The sequence below is a fragment of the Thalassophryne amazonica genome, chromosome 9 (assembly GCF_902500255.1).
Source record: "Thalassophryne amazonica chromosome 9, fThaAma1.1, whole genome shotgun sequence".
Taxonomy (NCBI): domain Eukaryota; kingdom Metazoa; phylum Chordata; class Actinopteri; order Batrachoidiformes; family Batrachoididae; genus Thalassophryne; species Thalassophryne amazonica.
In genome coordinates this window covers 12,381,682-12,396,530 of record NC_047111.1, presented here as the reverse complement: position 1 = coordinate 12,396,530, position 14,849 = coordinate 12,381,682, and positions in this window count along the sequence as shown.

Here is a 14,849-nt window from a genome sequence, read left to right as displayed (position 1 = left end):
TAGAGTACTGAAGGGGACTAGAAGGAGAGAGCATATTTCACCCATATTGGCCTCTCTTCATTGGCTTCCTGTTAATTCTAGAATAGAATTTAAAATTCTTCTTCTTACTTATAAGGTTTTGAATAATCAGGTCCCATCTTATCTTAGGGACCTCATAGTACCATATCACCCCTATAGAGTGCTTCGCTCTCAGACTGCAGGCTTACTTGTAGTTCCTAGGGTTTTTAAGAGTAGAATGGGAGGCAGAGCCTTCAGCTTTCAGGCTCCTCTCCTGTGGAACCAGCTCCCAATTCAGATCAGGGAGACAGACACCCTCTCTACTTTTAAGATTAGGCTTAAAACCTTCCTTTTTGCTAAAGCTTATAGTTAGGGCTGGATCAGGTGACCCTGAACCATCCCTTAGTTATGCTGCTATAGACATAGACTGCTGGGGGGTTTCCCATGATGCACTGAGTGTTTCTTTCTCTTTTTGCTCTGTATGCACCACTCTGCATTTAATCATTAGTGATTGATCTCTGCTCCCCTCCACAGCATGTCTTTTTCCTGGTTCTCTCCCTCAGCCCCAACCAGTCCCAGCAGAAGACTGCCCCTCCCTGAGCCTGGTTCTGCTGGAGGTTTCTTCTTGTTAAAAGGGAGTTTTTCCTTCCCACTGTCGCCAAGTGCTTGCTCACAGGGGGTCGTTTTGACCGTTGGGGTTTTTCCATAATTATTGTATGGCTTTGCCTTACAATATAAAGCGCCTTGTTTGTTGTGATTTGGCGCTATATAAATAAAATTGATTTGATTTGATTTGATCAGCCAAGCTTGAACCTTCGTGCGCATGCGTGAGTTTTTTCACGCCTGTCAGTTGCGTCATTCGCCTGTGAGCAGGCTTTGTGTGAGCAGTGGTCCACCCCTCTCGTCGGATTTTTATTGCGAATAAATGTCTGAACGATTTGGAGCTTTGCTGCATCAATTTTTTCCAGAAACTGTGAGAGACATCTAGGTGGACACCATTCGGAAAATTCTGTTGGCTTTCAGGGACGATTTTATGGGGATTACACAGATTAAGGAGTGCTCCAGCCGGTTTAAAGACCGCCCACAGCTGCTGAGAGCGCGCCACGCTCCGAGCGCCGATCGACAGGCTCAAACCCCGCTGAATCAACCAGATCATTTCCAACGTGAAGGCTTTGTTGATCCGGGACGTCGTCTGACTTACACAAAAATGGCAGGAGACGTGGACATCAGTACTTTTTCGGCACATTCCACTGTTACAGGAGTTTTTTTCATGGAAAGAAAAGCGGACAGATGCGCCACTGTGCCGTTCATGGCGCGGCAAAAAACCACCTCCGTGTTGGTCTCACAGGACGGCTTTGAGATGGCTTTCAGATGGCTATCGGTGGGTTTTCAGTCGTGTGACTAACCGAGAAATTGTGGATGAGCTGGACATGCCAGAACATGTCCTGTGAGGCTTCATCACGGCGTTGCTTTGCGCCATGCGGCACTGCCACGACGAGCGGAATTCCTCCGCACGTCTGTCTCAATGTGCTGAAAAAGTGCTGATGTCCACGTCTTCCGCAATTCCTGTGCTAGTCACAGGACGTCCCAGATAAAACACAGTGTCCAGTTTGGAAATGAACGGCACATTCCACTGTTACAGGAGTTTTTATCATGGAAAGAGGAGCGGAGGAATTCCGCGCATCGCGGCAGTGCCGCATGGCGCAAAGCAACGCCGTGATGAAGCCTCACAGGACATGTTCTGGCATGTCCAGCTCATCCACAATTTCTCGGTTAGTCACACGACTGAAAACCCACCGACAGCCGTCTGAAAGCCATCTCAAAGCCGTCCTGTGAGACCAACACGGAGGTGGTTTTGTGCCGCGCCATGAACGGCACGGTGGCGCATCCGTCCGCTTTTCTTTCCATGAAAAAAACTTCCGTAACAGTGGAATGTGCCGAAAAAGTACTGATGTCCACGTCTCCTGTCATTTTTGTGTAAGTCAGACGACGTCCCGGATCAACAAAGCCTTCACGTTGGAAATGATCTGGTTGATTCAGCCTGTCGATCGGCGCTCGGAGCACGGCGCGCTCTCAGCAGCTGTGCGCGGTCTTTAAACCGGCTGGAGCACTCCTTAATCTGTGTAATCCCCATAAAATTGTCCCTGAAAGCCAACATAATTTTCCGAATGGTGTCCACCTGGAGGTCTCTCACAGTTTCTGGAAAAAATTGATGCAGCAAAGCTCCAAATCGTTCAGACATTTATTCGCAATAAAAATCCGACGAGAGGGGTGGACCACTGCTCACACAAAGCCTGCTCACAGGCGAATGACGCAACCGACAGGCGTGAAAAAACTCACGCATGCGCACGAAGGTTCAAGCTTGGCTGATGCAATCACACATGATTCAAATCCATATGGTTTTTGAAAAAAATAAAAAGGTCCGATACTTTTCTAACAGACCTTGTACGTGAAAGCAGTAGTCCCTATTCTTCTCCAATTGTCCTGGTGGCAAAAAAGGACGGTACATTAAGCATGTGTGTAGATTATTGACTGTTAAATGCAAAAACCCGAAAAGATGCTTTTCGTCTACCAAGAATTGAGGAATCTTTAGATACTTTGGCTGGTTGGAGCCCAGTGGGTTTCTGCATTAGACCAGCGGCTATAGTCAAGTGGAAATGGCTGAAAAGGACAAGGCAAAGATGGCATTCTGTACGCCTTTTGGTTTATTTGAATTTAACTGGATGCTTTTTGGCTTATTTAATGCCCCAGGTACTTTTCAGCGCCTCATGGAGCGCTTGTTTGCGGATTGTCGCTACCAATCTGTGCTTTTTCATTTAGATGACATGATGTGATTTCCTTGTCTGTTCAGCAACATCTGGAGAGATTAGAGCAAATTTTTGCCTGCTTAGAAGCTCTCAAAGTGTTTTCAGAAATGTATAAAATACTTGGGTCATGTAGTGTCTGCTGAAGGTGTTCCACTCACTGACCCTGACAAAGTGGCAGTCATGCAGGACTGGAAGCAGCCCAGTAATTTGGCAGAGTTAAGATCCTTTTTGGGTTTCGCTTCTTATTATAAACGGTTTATGCTGGGTTTTCAAATATGGCTGGCCCTTTAAACCGGTTAGTGGCAAAGCTCCTCCCACCAGGTAGGAAAGGAAAAACTCCCAGAAGGCCATTAGTTGACTTCAAATCAAATCAAATCATCTTTATTATAAAGCACTTTAAAAACAGCAAACAGGTGCTGTACACAAGGGGACATAAAAAGCAAAAAACCACAAAGTACAAGTAACAAAGAACAAGCCCAAAATTAAAACTGAAACAAATAAAATCAGTTACAACAACCAAAACAGATCGAGGTCTCATTCTGGGGTTAAAAGCCAGTACATAAAGTGGGTTTTAAGATTGGTTTTAAAAACAGAAAGTGAAGAGGCCTGCCTGATGTGGGGACAGCAGATCATTCCACATCTTTGGAGCCGCAACAGAAAAAGCTCGGTCCCCTCTGAGCATACGAGGTCTGTGAGAAAAGTATCCGACCTTTTTATTTTTTTCAAAAACCATATGGATTTGAATCACGTGTGATTGCATCAGCCAAGCTTGAACCTTAGTGCGCATGTGTGAGTTTTTTCACGCCTGTCGGTTGCGTCATTCGCCTGTGAGGAGGCTTTGTGTGAGCACTGGTCCACCCCTCTCGTCGTTTTTTATTGCGAATAATGTCTGAACGATTTGGAGCTTTGCTGCATCAATTTTTTTCCAGAAACTGTGAGAGACCTCCAGGTGGACATCGTTCGGAAAATTAATATGGCTTTCAGGGTTGATTTTGTGGGGATTACACAGATTAAGGAGTGTTACTGCTGCTTTAAGGACGGCCCACAGCGTCTGAGAGTGCGCTGCGCTCCGAGCGCTGATCGACAAGCTCACACCCCGCTGAAACAACCAGATCATTTCCAACGTGAAGGCTTTGTTGATCTGGGACGTCGTCTTACTTTCACAAAAAGGCAGAAGGCGTGGACATCGGCACTTTTTCGGCACATTCCACTGTTACAGGAGTTTTTTCATGGAAAGAAAAGCGGAGGGACGCGCCACGGAGCCATTCATTACGCGGCACAAAACCACCTCCGTGTTGGTCTCACAGGACGGCTTTCAGGTGGATTTCAGACGGCTGTCCATTGCTTTTCAGTCATGTGATTATCTGAGAAATTGAGCATGAGCTGGACATGCCCCAGCATGTCCTGTGAGGCTTCATCACGGCGTTGCTTTGCGCCATGCGGCTCCACCGTGACACGCGGAACTCCTCCGCACGTCTGTCTCAATGTGCCGAAAAAGTGCTGATGTCCACGTCTTTTCACAATTCCTGTGTTAGTCAGATGGCATACCAGATCAAGACAGCGTCCAGTTTAGAAATGAACGGCACATTCCACTGTTACAGGAGTTTTTGTCATGGAAAGAGGAGTGAAGTTCCGCGCATCGCGGTGGAGCCGCATGGCACAAAGCAACGCCGTGATGAAGCCTCACAGGACATGTTGGGGCATGTCCAGCTCATGCTCAATTTCTCGGATAATCACACGACTGAAAAGCAACCGACAGCCGTCTGAAATCCACCTGAAAGGCGTCCTGAGAGACCAACACGGAGGTGGTTTTGTGCCGTGTAATGAACGTCTCCGTGGCGCGTCCCTCCGCTTTTCTTTCCATGAAAAAAACTCCTGTAACAGTGGAATATGCCAAAAAAAGTGCTGATGTCCATGACTTCTGCCTTTTTGTGAAAGTCAGACGACGTCCCGGATCAACAAAGCCTTCACGATGGAAATGATCTGGTTGTTTCAGCGGGGTGTGAGCTTGTCGATCGGCGCTCGGAGCGTGGCGCGCTCTCAGACGCTGTGGGTCATCCTTAAAGCGGCAGTAACACTCCTTAATCAAATCAAATCAATTTTATTTATATAGCGCCAAATCACAACAAACAGTTGCCCCATGTTGTGTGTTGGGGGGTGTGGCTGGATGTTTTGGTGTTCTTTTCTTTTCTTTGCTCTTCAGGTGGCATGGAAACTGATTCTTCTGTGGAGAAGGTGCTGGCTGAAGAGTCCTCACCCTCATCAACATCATGTGAAGCACCTGTGACTGGTGCTCACATGCAACCTTAAAGACTTTCAGCTGAAGCAGATAATTGGATGGCGTTCTGCATTTAAGGCATGTGTGATTCAAGCAGAACTGCCGGGAACTCGACCTTGTGATGTTCGTTTGTGAGACGCTGAGGACCGCGCCTGGGTTTGACACATCAAGCCCGTGAAGCAAGGAAGGGTGAGGACACATGCTGTCAGCACACATCAAAGGTGATTAAGTGTTTGACTAATTGTTGATAGTAACTTGGTGTTTTGTTACACAGTATACTTGAATTGTGATGAGAATTGTGCAGCTGGCTTCTCACTGCTGTGGCATGCGGATAAGTGATCCTCCACCTGTTGTGAGAAGCTGCTCATTTGCATAAAGTTAAAAAGATACAGATCTGAATGTGTTGCTGATAGTGTGTGTCTTTTGAAAGTTATTGTTGTAACTGCTGACTTACCTCACCTCTTCTATGCTTCACAGAGAGTCAGTTTGTCGTGTCCACCTGGGGGGTGTTTGGTGGTGGTAGTGGGGTCCAGGAACGCCGGGCTTTGATCCTTGCGGGCGCTGGAGAGCGTACCAACAGTCACTCCACCAGAAGGACGCTATTTTTGTTTTTACACCTTTTAAGCACAGCGGGTGAAATAAATATATTGTTTTTGGAACCGCTTTTCTGGTTATTTGTAGCGCTGGGTTCTGTCTGACGCAGGTCCGCTCCTCAACCCGCGTCGACACATAACACCCCAAGGCGCTTTATATTGCAAGGCAAAGCCATACAATAATTACGGAAAAACCCCAACGGTCAAAACGACCCACCTTAAAAGCCTGTGGTACATAGCAAACTAATAAAGATAGATTGATCATATTTAAGACCGAAGCATTAATTAATGGTAGGGCTTCCTTGAGCAGCCTGGTAGGAATGGGGTCTAATAGACATGTTGATGGTTTGGAGGAAGTAACTAATGAAAATAACTCAGACAGAACAATTGGAGAGAAAGAGTCTAACCAAATACCGGCATCACTGAAAGCAGCCAAAGAGAACGATATGTCTTTGGGATGGTTATGAGTAATTTTTTCTCTAATAGTTAAAATTTTATTAGCAAAGAAAGTCATGAAGTCATTACTAGTTAAAGTTAAAGGAATACTCGGCTCAATAGAGCTCTGACTCTTTGTCAGCCTGGCTACAGTGCTGAAAAGAAACCTGGGGTTGTTCTTATTTTCTTCAATTAGTGATGAGTAGTAAGATGTCCTAGCTTTACGGAGGACTTTTTTTATAGAGCAACAGACTCTTTTTCCAGGCTAAGTGAAGATCTTCTAAATTAGTGAGACGCCATTTCCTCTCCAACTTACAGGTTATCTGCTTTAAGCTGCGAGTTTGTGAGTTATACCACGGAGTCAGGCACTTCTGATTTAAGGTTCTCTTTTTCAGAGGAGCTACAGCATCCAAAGTTGTCCTCAAAGAGGATATAAAACTATTGACGAGATAATCTATCTCACTCACAGAGTTTAGGTAGCTACTCTGCACTGTGTTGGTATATGGCATTGGAGAACATAACAAAGAAGGAATCATATCCTTAAACCTAGTTACAGCGCTTTCTGATAGACTTCTACTGTAATGAAACTTATTCCCCACTGCTGGGTAGTCCATCAGAGTAAATGTAATGTTATTAAGAAATGATCAGACAGAAGGGAGTTTTCAGGGAATACTGTTAAGTCTTCAATTTCCATACCATAAGTCAGAACAAGATCTAAGGTATGATTAAAGTGGTGGGTGGACTCATTTACATTTTGAGCAAAGCCAATCGAGTCTAACAATAGATTAAATGCAGTGTTGAGGCTGTCATTCTCAGCATCTGTGTGGATGTTAAAATCGCCCACTATAATTATCTTATCTGAGCTAAGCACTAAGTCAGACAAAAGGTCCGAAAATTCACAGAGAAACTCATAGTAACGACCAGGTAGACAATAGATAACAACAAATAAAACTGGTTTTTGGGACTTCCAATTTGGATGGACAAGACTAAGAGTCAAGCTTTCAAATGAATTAAAGCTCTGTCTGGGTTTTTGATTAATTAATAAGCTGGAGTGGAAGATTGCTGCTAATCCTCCGCCTCGGCCTGTGCTACGAGCATTCAGTTAGTGTTCTGTAAGGCAGAATAAATCAATATGTTGATCAATTATTATAACATTTACTAACAGGGACTTAGAAGAGAGAGATCTAATGTTTAATAGACCACATTTAACTGTTTTAGTCTGTGGTGGAGTTGAAGGTGCTATATTATTTTTTCTTTTTGAATTTTTATGCTTAAATCGATTTTTGCTGGTTATTGGTGGTCTGGGAGCAGGCACCGTCTCTACGGGGATGGGGTAATGAGGGGATGGCAGGGGGAGGAGAAGCTGCAGAGAGGTGTGTAAGACTACAACTCTGCTTCCTGGTCCCAACCCTGGATAGTCACGGTTTGGAGGATTTAAGAAAATTGGCCAGATTTCTAGAAATGAGAGCTGCTCCATCCAAAGTGGGATGGATGCCGTCTCTCCTAACAAGACCAGGTTTTCCCCAGAAGCTTTGCCAATTATCTATGAAGCCCACCTCATTTTTGGACACCACTCAGACAGCCAGCAATTCAGGGAGAACATGCGGCTAAACATAATCCCCACAAAATTGTCCCTGAAAGCCATATTAATTTTCCGAACGGTGTCCACCTGGAGGTCTCTCATAGTTTCTGGAAAAAAATTGATGCAGCAAAGCTCCAAATCGTTCAGACATTTATTCGCAATAAAAAACGACGAGAGGGGTGGACCAGTGCTCACACAAAGCCTCCTCACAGGCGAATGATGCAACCGACAGGTGTGAAAAAACTCACGCATGTGCATGAAGGTTCAAGCTTGGCTGATGCAATCACACGTGATTCAAATCCATATGGTTTTTGAAAAAATAAAAAGGTCGGATACTTTTCTCACAGACCTCGTACGCTTGCACCTGGGCACCTCCAGAAGGAGCTGATCGGCTGAGGTGGCGAGCAGGGGGGTAAAGATGAAACAGCTCAGAGAGGTAGGGCGGGGCAAGGCCATTTAAAGATTTAAAAACAAATAAAAAAATCTTAAAATGAATTCTAAAATGCACAGCCAGCCAGTGGAGGGAGGCCAGGACAAGTGTAATGTGTTCCCTCTTACGTGTACCAGTTAGCAGACGAGCAGCAGCATTCTGAACTAGCTGGAGACGTGCAAGGGAGGACTGACTAATTCCGTAATAAAGTGCATTACAGTAATCCAGCCGGATTACTTTTGGGATGCTGAGTGTGAACAGAGTTTTTCAGTCTTAAATCTGAATTAATAACTCCTGCCCTCACCTATGCAGATTTCCAGAAGCCATTTGTCCTGGAAGTAGACGCAAGCCATGGGGGACTGGGTGTGGTGTTATCACAGGATCACGGGGGTAAGTTGAGACCCATTGCTTTTGCCAATAGGAGTTTGAAACTGACAGAGCAGAATATGAGAAATTACAGCTCCATGAAGTTGGAGCTAGTTGCCCTTAAATGGGCAGTTACATATTTACAGACAATAATCCGTTGAGTCATTTGCCCACAGCAAAACTGGGGGCTGCAGAGCAGTGATGGGCCTCTGAGCTAGCTTCTTTCGATCTGACCATAAAGTACCGCCCTGGATCACAAAACGCAAATGCAGATGCACTGTCCCACCTTCACTTAGCTGCTGATGAGGGTTTGGGTGAGAGAGAGCAGGTTTTTGGATTACAAACAGCAATAAGCGCTTTACCTGGGTTGGCTCTGTCTGATATTTCTGTATTATAATCTCAAGATCCCATCCATCCATCCATTTTCTTCTGCTTCATCCGAGGTTGGGTTGCGGGGGTAGCAGCTCAAGCAAAGCCGCCCAAACCTCCGGATCCACACACACCTCCTCAAGCTCCTCCGGGGGAACCCCGAGGCATTCCCAAGCCAGCTGCAAAACGTAGTCCCTCCAGTGTGTCCTGGGTCTTCCCCGGGGCCTCCTCCTGATGGGTTTGTGCCCGGAACACCTCTCCAGTGAGGCGTCCAGGGGGCATCCGATAAAGATGCCCGAGCCACCTCAGCTGGCTCCTTTCGATGTGGAGGAGCAGCGGCTCAACTCCGAGCTCCTCCCGAGTGACCGAGCTCCTCACCCTATCTCTAAGGGAGTGCCCAGCCACCCTGTGGAGGAAACTCATCTTGGCCGCTTGCACTTGCGATCTTGTTCTTTCGGTCATGAGCCAAATCTCATGACCATAGGTGAGGGTCGGAAAGTAAATTGATCGGTAAATTGAGAGCTTTGCCCCCTGCTCAGCTCTCTCTTCACCACGACGGTCCGATACAGTGACCGCATCACAGCAGATGCTGCACCGATCCGTCTGTTGATCTCACGCTCCATCTGTCCCTCTCTCGTGAACAAGACCCCGAGATACTTAAACTCCTCCACTTGAGGCAATGACACTCCAACGACTTGAAGAGGGCAAAGCACCTTTTTCCAGTTGAGAACCATGGCCTCGGATTTGGAGGTGCTGATTTTCATCCCGGACGCTTCACACTCGGCTGCAAACCACTCCGGTGCACACTGAAGGTCCTGATTTGATGAAGCCAACAGAACCACATCGTCTGCAAACAGCAGAGATGAGATTCTGTGGTATCTCATCTCCCGACAACATCCCCAGTCAGGGTCAACAGCTCCCCACCTGTACTGTAGACAGTGTTGTGGAGAGCTGCTTCCGGAGGCGTCGGACAATTTGCCAGAATTTCTTCGAGGTTGACCGATAGTCCTCCTCCATGGCCTCCCCGAACTCCTCCCAGACCCAAGTTTTTGCCTCTGCGACCGCACAGGCTGCAGCACGCTTGGCCTGCCAGTACCTGTCAGCTGCCTCCGGAGTCCCACCTGCCACCAAAGACAAGTAGGACTACTTCTTCAGCTTGACAGCATCCCTAACTTCAGGCGTCCACCACCAGATTCGGGGATTGCCGCCGCGACAGGCAACAGAGACCCTGCAACCATAGCTGTGAGTGGCCGCATCGTCATTGGAGGTGGAGAACATGGTCCACTTGGACTCCATGTCTCCAACCTCCCCTGGGATCTTGGAGAAGTTCTCCCGGAGGTGGGAGTTGAAGACCTCGCTGACAGAGGGTTCCGCCAGTCATTCTCAGCAGACCCTCACGATACGTTTGGGCCTGCCAGGTCTGACCGGCTTCCTCCCCTCCCAGCAGATCCAACTCTCCACCAGATGGTGATCGGTCGACAGCTCAGCACCTCTCTTCACCCGAGTGTCCAAGACATGTGGCCGAAGGTCAGATGATACAACTACAAAGTCGATCATTGACCTCCAGCTCAGGGTGTCCTGGTGCCATGTGCACTTATGGACACCCTTGCGCTCAAACATGGTGTTTGTGATGGATAAACTGTGGCTAGCACAGAAGTCCAACAATTGAACACCACTCGGGTTCAGATCGGGGAGGCCGTGCTTCCCGATCACCCCCCTCCAGGTCTCACTGTCGCCGCCCACATGAGCACTGAAGTCCCCCAGGAGAACAATGGAGTCCCCAGTCGGAGCACTATCTAGTACCCCTCCCAGGGACTCCAAGAAGGTCGGGTACTCTGCATTGCCGCTCGGCCTGTAGGCCGAGACAACAGTGAGAGACCTGTCCCCAACCCGAAGGTATAGGGATGCGACCCTCTCATTTACCTGGGTGAACTTCAACACATGGCAACTGAGCTGGGGAGCAATGAGCAGTGCTACCCCCATCCGCCGCCTCTCCCCGTGGGCAACGCCAGAAAAGTTGAGCGCCCAGCCCCTCTCCAGGAGTTGGGTACCAGAGCCCAAGCTGTGCATGGAGGTAAGCCCGACTATCTCTAGTCAGTACCTTGCAACCTCCCTCACAAGCTCAGGCTCCTTCCCCCCCAGCAAGGTGACATTCCACATCCTGACAGCCAGAGGCTGTGAGCGTGGACCGAGCCGCCGGGCCACCCACCCTCAACCGCCACCCAGTCCTCTCTGCACCCGACCCCCATGGCCCCCTCTGCAGGTGGTGAACCCACAGGAGGGCGGGCCCATGTCGCTCTTTCAGGCTGGGCCCGGCTGGGCCCCGTGGGCTAAGGCCCGACCACCACTACCTAGAGCGCACCTGGTCTTTGGTCCGCTCCAGGTATTATGTGCCAAATATGTACAGTGATATTGAGAAGTGGTGCAAAAATTGTCATAGATGTATTCTGTATAAAGCTATGCAGCCAAAAGTAAGTGGTGTCGCTATCACGCCTCAGACAGGTTAAGAGCGGAAGTGGGCTCTTCACCAGAGATGAATATCCGTGGGCTTCCAGGGCATTAGCTGGGCTTACACGCGCTCCCCACGCTGTGTGAGAGTGGTTTGCTCTTTGGAATGGTGTGAAAGTGACGACCTGGTGTGGGGTCGTGAGGACTGCGTGTTAGGCATTCACAGCACACAGTGTTTTGCTGCCTGCTGTCCTTGTTTCAGTTGTGAGTTTATCTTGGTGGTCCACCCTGGTGCGACCTTGGTGGCAGTACAGCTGGGAGGGCGGACAAACTTTATTGTCACTTTATTTAGTGACGACATCTTGCATCTTTTTCTTGGGTGCAGGTGATTTACTTGGAGTTAGAGGCAGTGGTGTGAAGTCCTCCTCCGAGAAGCAGGTTTCCATGTTGGTTCCTTGAACGTAGCCATGACCACTGCTGGTTAGCGCACTTGCAGATCCGATGTTAGCATCTTCGACGATGGTTGAATGTTCACGTTTTCGAACAATGACTGTATCCACGAGCTGAAAAAATAACTGAAGAATGTCTAGATAAAAGTAAGGCACTTTCTAAATTAGCTTTTCACAGTTTTATCCAAAAATGGTGCGGAGCGTTGAAAAGTTAGGCCGCCATCTTGAACTGCCCTCCCTGTTTTAGCTTCCTGTTTGCGGAGACGAAAGTGTACTTCCGGTTTGCGGTCGTGGCGGAAACTGAGTCGGATGGACTACGACACTAACGTCACGTCCGTCTGTCAACATCCTTGCTGCTCAGTAAAAATAGATAAAATTAAATGACAAATTAGGTACAGTTCATACAGTGTATCCATGCTGATAATGCTTTTACAGCCTTTGTATTTGTACTGGGTTCAATACTGTTCATATAAATTTCAAATTCCTTAATATAAATGAAGGCAAAGCATTTGACCAAGCCGCGTTTTTCTCTATGGAAAAATATTGAAGTTGTTTGATTGGAATGCTGTAAAAAAAATGGAAGATTCAATTGGACAATATTATTTTAATAGTATTCTTCAGGGGTTGATGATTTCATTAAAAAAGTGACGTTTACACAACAAAAGATATTTATTCTCCTGACTTATGTGGTTATGATTGATTAATCCCTTGTAACACCACACAGAGCCGCTAACCAATCGGATGTTATGATGCCATACAGAGCAACTGATTGGTGCGTTATTATTGACACCGCACCGCATAGTTCAGTGACCAAAATACCAACATTCTGGGTGCAATGAACATGTTTTCACTATTATATGATTTCCTTGTGTGACTGACATCGTTATTCAAGCATTCAAAAGACGATTCCTACCTCCACACAACTCCAACCACGCACAAGAAAGTTTTCTGACAGTTGTTATTGAAAGAAACCACGATAGAGTTGTGATGTCATCACGCATGCGCTTAGGTGCTAGTGGGATCTTGAAAATTTCTTTTTTTGTTGTTTTTTTACAAATGAAAAAAATCACATATTTTACAAACGCACATTTATTTGTGCGTTTGACCAACACATGTTACATTAATTCAATTGTGTTGGTTTTTACATAGAATGAATCAAATCAAATCAATTTTATTTATATAGCGCCAAATCACAACAAACAGTTGCCCCAAGGCGCTTTATATTGTAAGGCAAAAGCTATACAATAATTACAGAAAAACCCCAATGGTCAAAACGACCCCCTGTGAGCAAGCACTTGGTGACAGTGGGAAGGAAAAACTCCCTTTTAACAGGAAGAAACCTCCAGCAGAACCAGGCTCAGGGAGGGACATTTTACATAGAATGAATTAGTCAACCAATCAGTATGAGAGGAGGCTAAGTTTACCCATAATCCCTTTTGGCACCTGTGTGTTAATGTTCAAATCTTCAGAATGAGTGCATTATTTTAAAATTAACAGATATGTGTTATATATCCATTGTGTACATTTTAAGAGTTTACATTAATATAGTTATTCTATCCAGAATAATTTGATTTATAAATCAAAACCATAAGTCAAACCTGCTTCCTATTTCAAGACCTCTGCCTCATCGCTGGACCATTGTATGGGGTTTAGGAATAATGATGTTTTTGTGGCAGTTTGGCAGTCAGGTCCTTTCTGCTGGGGGCAGAGTTGAGCTCAGCTCCTCTTAGCTACCTCACTGCTGTAAAATACATAGCACACATGGGCAAAAGGGATTAGAAATGTTTTTCAACGTTACTAGCTATGTAAAAAAAAAACATGTTAGCAGTCTAAAAGTTATCGGAACTAAATTTATTGGAAGGTAATTGGTCGGATGATGGTTTTAAAACTTATCTGAAAAGCTAAGCTGCTAACAGAAACATTAACTTTGATAATTATCAGTTATCTGATTAGCTGAACAGTGTCCACCACTGGATGTCACTACAATGAATGACCTGCAAGTGAAAACTGACATTCTGTCAAACGTCTCCTTTTCATGATTCCATCTCCAATCAAAAGTGGAAATGTCCAAACATTTACAGAAATGTAAACTTTTCTGTGTCACTCCAAATAACTGCCAAAGACAGGTGAAAATATTTGTTTTCTCCAAAACATTTTATCCTGCAAAAAGAACAATAACTGGTTAAAAACCGGACATTAACTGTCACATGTGATGCAAAAACAAAGACTTTGCACTATAATTCTGCTGGCTGGATGCTGTCCATTTGTGTACGTCACTTTAAATCTGAAAACCAGAAGACAAAGTAAATATGATCAAATTATGCTGTTTGCACTGGAAACACAAACTCTTTTTCTTCATGAATCTTTCTGCTTGTGCCTTAATGTTTATAAGAATCTAAGTAATTTAGTGAAGTATTTGTGGGAACTGTTGAGATGTGTGGTAATATGAATTATTGTTGTAAAGTTTCTGCAGAATGAAATTTTTGCACTTTGTTATTTTGTCCAAATGTAACTCAGATTTTTAAACCCGCAATAAAAACAAACACTCACAAATAATATGAGTGTGTTAATTCTAATTTCTTTTCTGTCATAATTAAAAGAAAAGGTAAATGAAATGTTTGTTGTTATGTGTCGACGCGAGTTGAGGAGCGGACCTGCGTCAGACAGAACCCAGCACTAAAAATAACCAGAAAGCGGTTCCAACAACAGAAACAATTTATTTTTCACCTGTGCATAATAATGTGTACAAAACTAAAAGAACGTCCTTCTGGTGGAGTGACTGTTGGCACGCTCTTAAGCGCCCAAAGGATAGAAGCCCGGCGTTCCTGGACCCACTACCACCAGACAAACACCCCCCAGGTGGACACGACAAACTGACTCTCTGTGAAGCAAAGAAGAGGTGAGGTAAGTCAGCAGTTACAACAATATCTTTCAAAAGACACACGCTATCAGCAACACATTCAGGTCTGTATTTTTTAACTTTATGCAAATGAGCAGCTTCTCACAACAAGTGGAGGATCACTTATCCTGCACGCCACAGCAGTGAGAAGCAAACTGCACAATTCTCATCACAATTCCAGTATACTGCGTAACAA